The following is a 7,732-nucleotide window of genomic DNA, read 5'->3' on the forward strand; positions in this document are numbered from 1 at the left end:
TAGAAGCTTCCAGAATTAGGCCTAGGGATAGTTGATACAATGATAGAAATACTCTAGGCTCAGCCAGAGCCATGTATTTGCACAGCTTGGGTATAGCTCTCACCGCACCACTTCATCTGAGGAAATAAATGTTGTAGTTACAGAGACATGTGTTGTAGGGGCTTTTTGAGGACAAAACCATATGGTCACCATATTTCCCATGTGGCTTTGTTATTTTCTAAGAACCACAACTCTCAGTATTCCAGGATGTTACCTTGCCTTAGACAGGTGGGGCTTTATAGATTAACTTTGGCTCATAAAGCAGGAGAATCGGGATTCCAGGTCACTTTTTCCTAATGAGAACAACAGCAGAAAAGAAAACATATTGTTTAAATTTTTGATACTTTATCAATTATTCCTTAATATTAATCCTTAATATTAATTACAAGTGAGCTTGTTATGGCAAAATGTGTTAGCATGTTTGAAGCCTTAATGAGTTTATAACAGGTAAGATCAAGTTACATCTCCTGCAGCAAGTCACCTATTCTGAGACTGGTTCCCTGTCGTATTAATATTAATACCTGTTCTTCTCAAATTCTACACCAATGTGAGAAATTCTTTCATTCCATTTCCCTGTAATATAGGAGCAAGACCCAAGACTTAAGGAATTTTTTTTCTTGGCAGAATGATCAAAAATAATCACTTTTGCAGTGCAGTTTTCTTTCTAAAAAAAAAAAATGCCTTTAAACTGTAGTCTTGAGGTTGTTTGGCACAGAATCTAACTAAATCATAACCCCTTACAATTTAGTGTTATTAAGTAGGGCTTGCTGGAAATGAGTCATTTTGTACACATTGGGAGTTTTATGGTTAGTTTAATGTCACTGAATTTAATTAACTTAAATGCTCATTTGCATAACATACTTTTGAAAACTCTCCTTGGTCAAGAAGTACTTAGCTTGGAACAGCAAAAATACACAATTCTTGTAAGTGGCATGATGCACAGGACAAATTTTGTAGGTAGGGAAACTGAGGCATAAAGCAGTAGACCTTATAGTAACAGGAGTGAGAAATATAAAGTCATAAAGGCACCAAAGATACTGTGAAGGAAAGGAAATAAATGTTAGTAAAGGAATACTGGGGTTGGGGATTTAGCTCAGTGGTAGAGCGCTTGCCTAGGGAAGCGCAAGGCCCTGGGTTCGGTCCCCAGCTCGAAAAAAAAAAAAAAAAAAAAAAAAAAAAAAAAAAAAAAAAAAAAAAAAAAAAGGAATACTGTATGAGCCAAGTTGAGACTTCTTCAACTGCTGACGGATGAGATTACAAAACACTTCCAGAACTCAAGTTGGGGCGTGAGAGGCAATCAGTCTGGTGATTCCTTTGCCTTCTTGAATCTCTATACATCTTGAAAAAGGTAAAGTAGAAGCCACCCTTAATTGAATGGCTTTATTTTAGAATAGTGAAATCAGAAATGATATTTTAATATTAAAAATACTATGAAAATGGGAAAGATATGGAGCATCTAAGATAGCTTCAAGAATAATTATTATGATGTCATTTTATTATCTAGTCGCCCATACACATTTGGAAGGAAACTAGAATTTGAAATATTTTCTGGGGCTGGGGAGATAAATGGCTGGGTGGGTCAAGTGCTTGTTGTACAAGCACAGCAACCTCAGTGAGGATCCCCAGACCACAGATGTAAGCAGTCTGGTGTCGCATGCACCCTTGCATCTTCATCCCTGATAGGTAAAGACAGGTGCATCCAAGGGACTTGCTGGCCAGCGAGTCTAGTCAAATGGTGAGCTGCAGGATCAGTGAGAGGCGTGTTTCAAAAAAAAAAAAAGGGGGGTTGGGATTTAGCTCAGTGGTAGAGCGCTTGCCTAGGAAGCGCAAGGCCCTGGGTTCGATCCCCAGCTCAAAAAAAGAACCAAAAAAAAAAAAAAAATAAAGGGAAGAAGTGACACAGAGGAAGACTTTCCAATATAAGCCTCTAGCTCTGGAAGAATTGCAGCTGAGCGCTCTCCCCCCCCTCTCTCTCTCTCTCTCCTTTTACAAGAAGGTAGTCGAGTGAAAAAATTCCTTGAATCCCAGTCTCAGAAAATCCAGAAAAAGACAAATTATATTTGTGTGTATCATCCAACAGCACAGGATTGAAATAATCATTGGCTCCAAAGAGCTGAGATCACAGCTAAAGGTATTGTGTAGGGAAATCACTGAGACAATGTGACCTGCTGGACTTGGGAAGCTGACTTATTACCTCCTTTAGATGGAAGATTTTTGCATTTTAGGGGTTACAAGTTATAAATAGGGGACAAATATAGATGTCCATTAGGAAATTGTGCAGTCGTGGTGACCATTCAAATGTATTTGGGTGATATCCCAAAAAACATTATTAGGAAGAAATAGAGCTGAAGGAAGGATGTTAAAAGTTGTTTAAATTTAGAGGCAGAAGGAGATAATCTATGTCCTATATCAAGGATAGGTAGGACACGGACCAAGAAATTAAAGTAATAAATTTAAATAAATGTGTGTTGTTTTCTTTAAGAGGTGTGGCTCCCCTGCCCCTAGAGGCTTTATGGATGTGACTGCCATGTCACACGTACATCAGTAAGTGGCAGAGGAGAGAGGAAATGTCTATGCTCAGTGTTCTGACCTGTGACCACGGAATGATTAGTAGCCCAATGCTCTGTAAAAAGCTATCCTGGGACAATCCCCCAGTCCAGCGCCAGGGGTAGTGAGTCTGAGATAGACCCTTGAATGGAGAAACTCAGGCAGGTAGGCTGAGCGAGGAGTGAGACTGAAATGACCTTCAGACTGGCACCATGTGGCTGCTGACAGGGAGCTAACCAGATATGACCACCAGTCCTGTGTTGTGCAGACCTGGGGAGGGAACAGACCATTCCTGAGATAACCGCTGCCCGATGCCATAATGCAGAGATGGGGCATAGCAAGTCTGAGATAAACCCACATACTCAGAGACTTCAGGCACCAAAGAGGAGCCAATAAGTGGTGAAGAAATGGAATAGAAAGAGAAGTGGAACGATGTGGGCACAGGGAAGAGAGGGAGAACTGGAGAGTCAAGGATAGTGAGGAACAGCCTGATGTAAGTAACCGGGGTTGCCACATAGGAACATGGGGTCAGGCCTGTGCTGCCACTGAGTGCTCATGTCTGGGTCTGTGACTCAGCAACAGGGGTCTGTTACCATCAAAGTCCATGTGGATGTCCGTGATCTGGGCGGCACCTGCGGGGGCCATGTTGATATCTGAGGGTTGTGCAGAACTGGCCCACCAGTTTCCTGGACAATGTGAGAGAGTCATTCCTTGGAGCAAAAGAGCAGGAAAGCTCACTCTATCCCCAGCCAGCTGGAGTAGAGGGGTTGTGGGGAGTGGGCTCGCACATTGCAGGAGTTGCAGCTGAACCTGTCTGAGGGTATGAGGGTATGAGCATGGGAGAGCTGGCCCTGCCACTCATCTCCTGTGAAGTGGCATAGATGAGGGAGAGATACCCTCTTCTTTCCCCTCCTCCAACCTTGCCATCTAAGGCAGGTGGGAGACCTGGCTCTAGGGTCAAAAGAGCAGAACAGCTGACCCTGCCTCTTTCCTGGGCAGCACAGCAGAACTGATCCTGGTGGCAGGGTTGCCAGTGAGCTGGCCCTGAGGGTGTAAGGATGGGGGAGCTGGCCTCACCACATGTCTGCCATACATTGACATGGGAAAGGGAAAGCTATCCTACCCATTGCCCCTAACCACCTATGGCAGGCAGGAGAGCTGCCCCAACTGCCCCATGCATTTAGGAGAGCAGTCCCTGCACCTCCTCTGGAAGGCATAGTTCAGCAGGTTCTGGCTGTGGGGCTTGCAGGTGAGCTAGCTCTGAGGGCATGAGTACAGGAGAGCCAGCCTTGCCTCTCATCTGATGTACAGTGTCAAGGATGAGGGAGAGATGTATGTTCCTCAACTCTATTCCTTGCTACCTATGGCAGAAAGGTGAGTTGGCCCTGGTGTCATGAGAATGGGAGAGAACTGGCCTTGTTACTCATAGCTGAAACCCTTGGAAGAACAGGTGCCTGTACCTTGCTTGAGCAGACAGGAAGAGCTGGCCCTGGTTGCCTCTGAGTCAGCCCCAAAAGCACGGGAGTGGGAAAGCCAATGGGTTGATGCAGACAGATTCCTCTCAGGCCTAGATCCAGGGCTTTGAACTGGCCAACCCCAACATCTACCCCATCGATGAACTGCTGGAGTACATATAGGAGCCAGTTCTAAATATCTAAAACTACAGGATCTTTATGCCCCAGGGTATCAGAAGCCTGAGGCTTCATACCAGACCAGCAACTCATTGCAATAAACATTTGCAAGCAAAGAAATGTGGACAAAGGAGACACACTACAGCTTCCACAACAGGATTTCTTTTTCTATGTTGGAGAGGAGGTTGCAAGGGTGGAGGACAGGTATGAGAGGAGGGAAAAATTAGTGGGATATGGGTGCATAACTTGAAAGTCACAAAGAACCAGTAAAATGTTGAAAGAAAAAAGAAAAAAAAGGTGTGGCTGATAGATTTCAAACTTCAGCAATTTGGGAATGGGACATAGAAAATAAATCATGTTTTTCTCTTAAAGATGAAGGGAATGGCCTGGTTCTGAAAGATGTTCCCAAATGCTCTTCTGTGGAGCTAGGGGATACTGGGTGACGTTAAAGAATGGTTTATCAAATAGTTCTCTCACATGGAATTCACTTCTAAAATAACAATGCTACATCGTAGGTGTTTCCTGAATTTAAAACCCCTCATAATTTGATGTTGGTCATACCTGCTCTTAAAGCCACCTTGATGCTACCCTGGCATCAGAGACACCTGGCATTGTGACTCAGTGTCTACTGCCCACTTGACTCTGCCCATCAACTTAACTGTCCTAGAACCGAGCATCTGTTGATACGGGGTCAGACATGCGGATGCTACATCACACAAACACATGAAATAAGATGACAATACACAGAGGTGATAGTACCTAGTAGAACTTAAGTACCAGCCATGTCTCTTCGACACACCATGTCATACAGTTTTACTGAAGACAATGTTTTGGTTTTATGAACATAAAATACTGTTGTTGATTAAGTTATCCTCTTTTCTCTTTTTCTAAATCCAATTCTCAGTCACTTTCTCTTTCTATGCCTCCTTTTTTATTTTCCATTGGATTAAGAACCAGCCTTAACCTACTATGATTAAAAAGAACTTTAGCAATATCCTTCTATCAAGAAAATTTTTATACTTTGAAGTTAAATTAAGCATTTTTAATAAATACATTTTTTCTACAAATTTTTTCTTTTTAAATACTTTTTATTGATTCTTTGTGAATTTTACATCATGCTCCCCAATCCCACTTACCTACCCTCTGCTCTTATAATCTTTCTCCCAAAAGAAAAATAAAATCTCGTGGAAGCTGTAGTGTGTCACAGTGTGTTCCATAATATACTATTTGTCCACATTTCTTTACTTACAAATATTATTTTGGCTTCTGCCACACTATGAATACTAGATCCTCTCTAATATCTCTTCTTGGAGGTCCTGTTGCCTCATGGCATGGGGATCCTGAAGCTTTGTATCTGTAGGACCAAACCTTACATATGCTCTCACAGTTCATAGATGAGCTAGAGGTTGGTGTGGACTAACACAAAGTCCTGGAATGGGCATGGATGGTATGTGAGCTAATCAGCTGCCAGTTCTCTCCCCTGACTCACAACATACACCATTGCGGTGAGCTCTCCATCTTGTCCCAGCTAGCTCACCCAATGTCTCCTCCAGCAAGGGGCAGAGCCAGTTGTCCTGCTTTCATACCCTCGGGACCAGCTCATTTGGACCCACACCAGCAGGACAGCTCTATTTTGCTGCCCAAGCAAGATGCTAGGCCCACTCTCTGGAATGCTGCAGTAGGCAAGGTGGCCAAGTCAGCTCTCCCACTCATATGTCCTTGGGGCTGGCTCATCTGCAAACCCCTACAACCAGGGCTAGCTCTGGTCTGCTGCCAAGGCAAGGTGCAGGGACCATTCTCCAAATTTTGCAATCTATGAGGAACAGGTCCAGCTTTCCTGCTCTCACGACCCAGGACCAGCTCTACTGACTGCTTCAGGTGATAAGGGCAGTGAGGGCAGAGGAGAACATCTCTCCTTAGCCCATGCCACCACACAGCAGACAACTGGCAAGGCCAGCTCTCCTGTGTGCTCATGTCCTCATGGTCAGCTTACCTATAACCCTCTCAAGCCAGCTCTACACTGCTGCCCATTTGGTGAGCAGGGTGTTTTCCCGAGTGCTATAAATACTTAGTTGTTTATTTCTGGTTGTTTGTCTGTTTTCAAGGCAGGTTTCTCTATGTAGTTCTAGCTGTCTTGGATCTTCTTTGTAGTAGACCAGGGTGACCTCAGACTCAGATCTGCCTGCCTTCGCCTCTCATTGGCTGGAATTAAAGGTGTCTAGCAAAATAAGCATTTTAAAGAACTCATGCCATCCACTTCTAAAAGTCCATGAAAATTAGAAGACATTACAAGAAAAATACGAAATCACTGTATATTTATAAAATCCTTGAGACACTAAGTAAAAATATTTGGATTCCGTGTATTTCATTTGACATTGAAGAGATAACCCAGCATGGGCAGAATGATGCGTTTGGAGACCAGCAGGACTGTGATCTCATTCAGTCACTAATATCTATGATGATTCTACTGAAATAATTTAACTTTAGTTTCCTAATCTATGACTTATGCATAGTATGAATTCCTGTCTCTTAGAGGTAGCTTGACAATTAAATAGTTCATTTATGATAAGCAAAGGACAAACTCACTAGAATATTTCCTATTTCTGTATATGAAAATGGGGTCATTAAAATGTAAGAAAAAACATTAAAAACACAAAGAATACCTTTTAAAAAACCATATAGCCTTTATTAATTTCTTTTGGTAATGTCAAAGACCAAGACCAGGACCTTGTAAATACTAGGTGAACACTCCACCACTGTAATTTTAAAATAAGTTATAGACATATTCCCTTTAGACTAACAGCATGCACATGCAATGTTAACATTTTTGATGAAGGCAAAAACATAAAGTACAGTTTATTTTTATATAATTTTATTTTTTAGAACTCATATGTGAAGACTGTATCTATATCACTTCCATCTTTTGCACTTTCTTCATGTCCCTTCTATCAAATTCATGGTCTCTTCTTTAACATACACACACACACACACACACACACACACACACACACACACACGTGTATAATAAAACTTCCCAAGTCCATTAGCATTGCTTGTATGTACATGTGATTTGTGTGGGGCTTTGTGTGTGTGTGTGTGTGTGTGTGTGTGTGTGTGTGTGCTTGTATTCTATTTTTTGAACAATTAAACATATTTCTTTAAATGTGTTAGAAATATCTAGAGTAGGGTTATTCATTGCAGAAAACATGATTATGTTCTGTTTTCTCTCTCTCCCTTTTTCGTGTTTTCTAAGATGTCAAAATAGTAATAGTCACTTCATAGCACAGGAAAGATTAGTGAATTTGTAGCTCATGGCATTTCTGTAATAGAAAATGATGTAATTCATTCTTAACTCAAGAGAAGTTCAAAATACTTTGCTGCTAAATAACCATTGGACATCGGCATAGCACAAATTATTTTTAGGAGTGATATTTAGTAATTAGGGTAATATATTACCAGAGGTGCACGCTGTTTGTCAATCACTGTACAAAAATCAAGTAACTTAATTTCATAAC

At 41.8% G+C, this 7,732-nt stretch overlaps 1 non-coding gene across 1 annotated transcript; it reads left to right on the forward strand.

Annotated features, from left to right (window-relative positions):
* The first annotated feature begins 2,533 nt into the window (after positions 1-2,533).
* Positions 2,534-2,662, forward strand: LOC116906462. The gene has a single exon (XR_004388717.1). It is a non-coding gene; the product is annotated as a small nucleolar RNA SNORA17 (small nucleolar RNA).
* Positions 2,663-7,732: the final 5,070 nt, after the last annotated feature.

This window comes from Rattus rattus, chromosome 7 (assembly GCF_011064425.1).
Source record: "Rattus rattus isolate New Zealand chromosome 7, Rrattus_CSIRO_v1, whole genome shotgun sequence".
In the NCBI taxonomy this organism is placed as follows: Eukaryota; Metazoa; Chordata; class Mammalia; order Rodentia; family Muridae; genus Rattus; species Rattus rattus.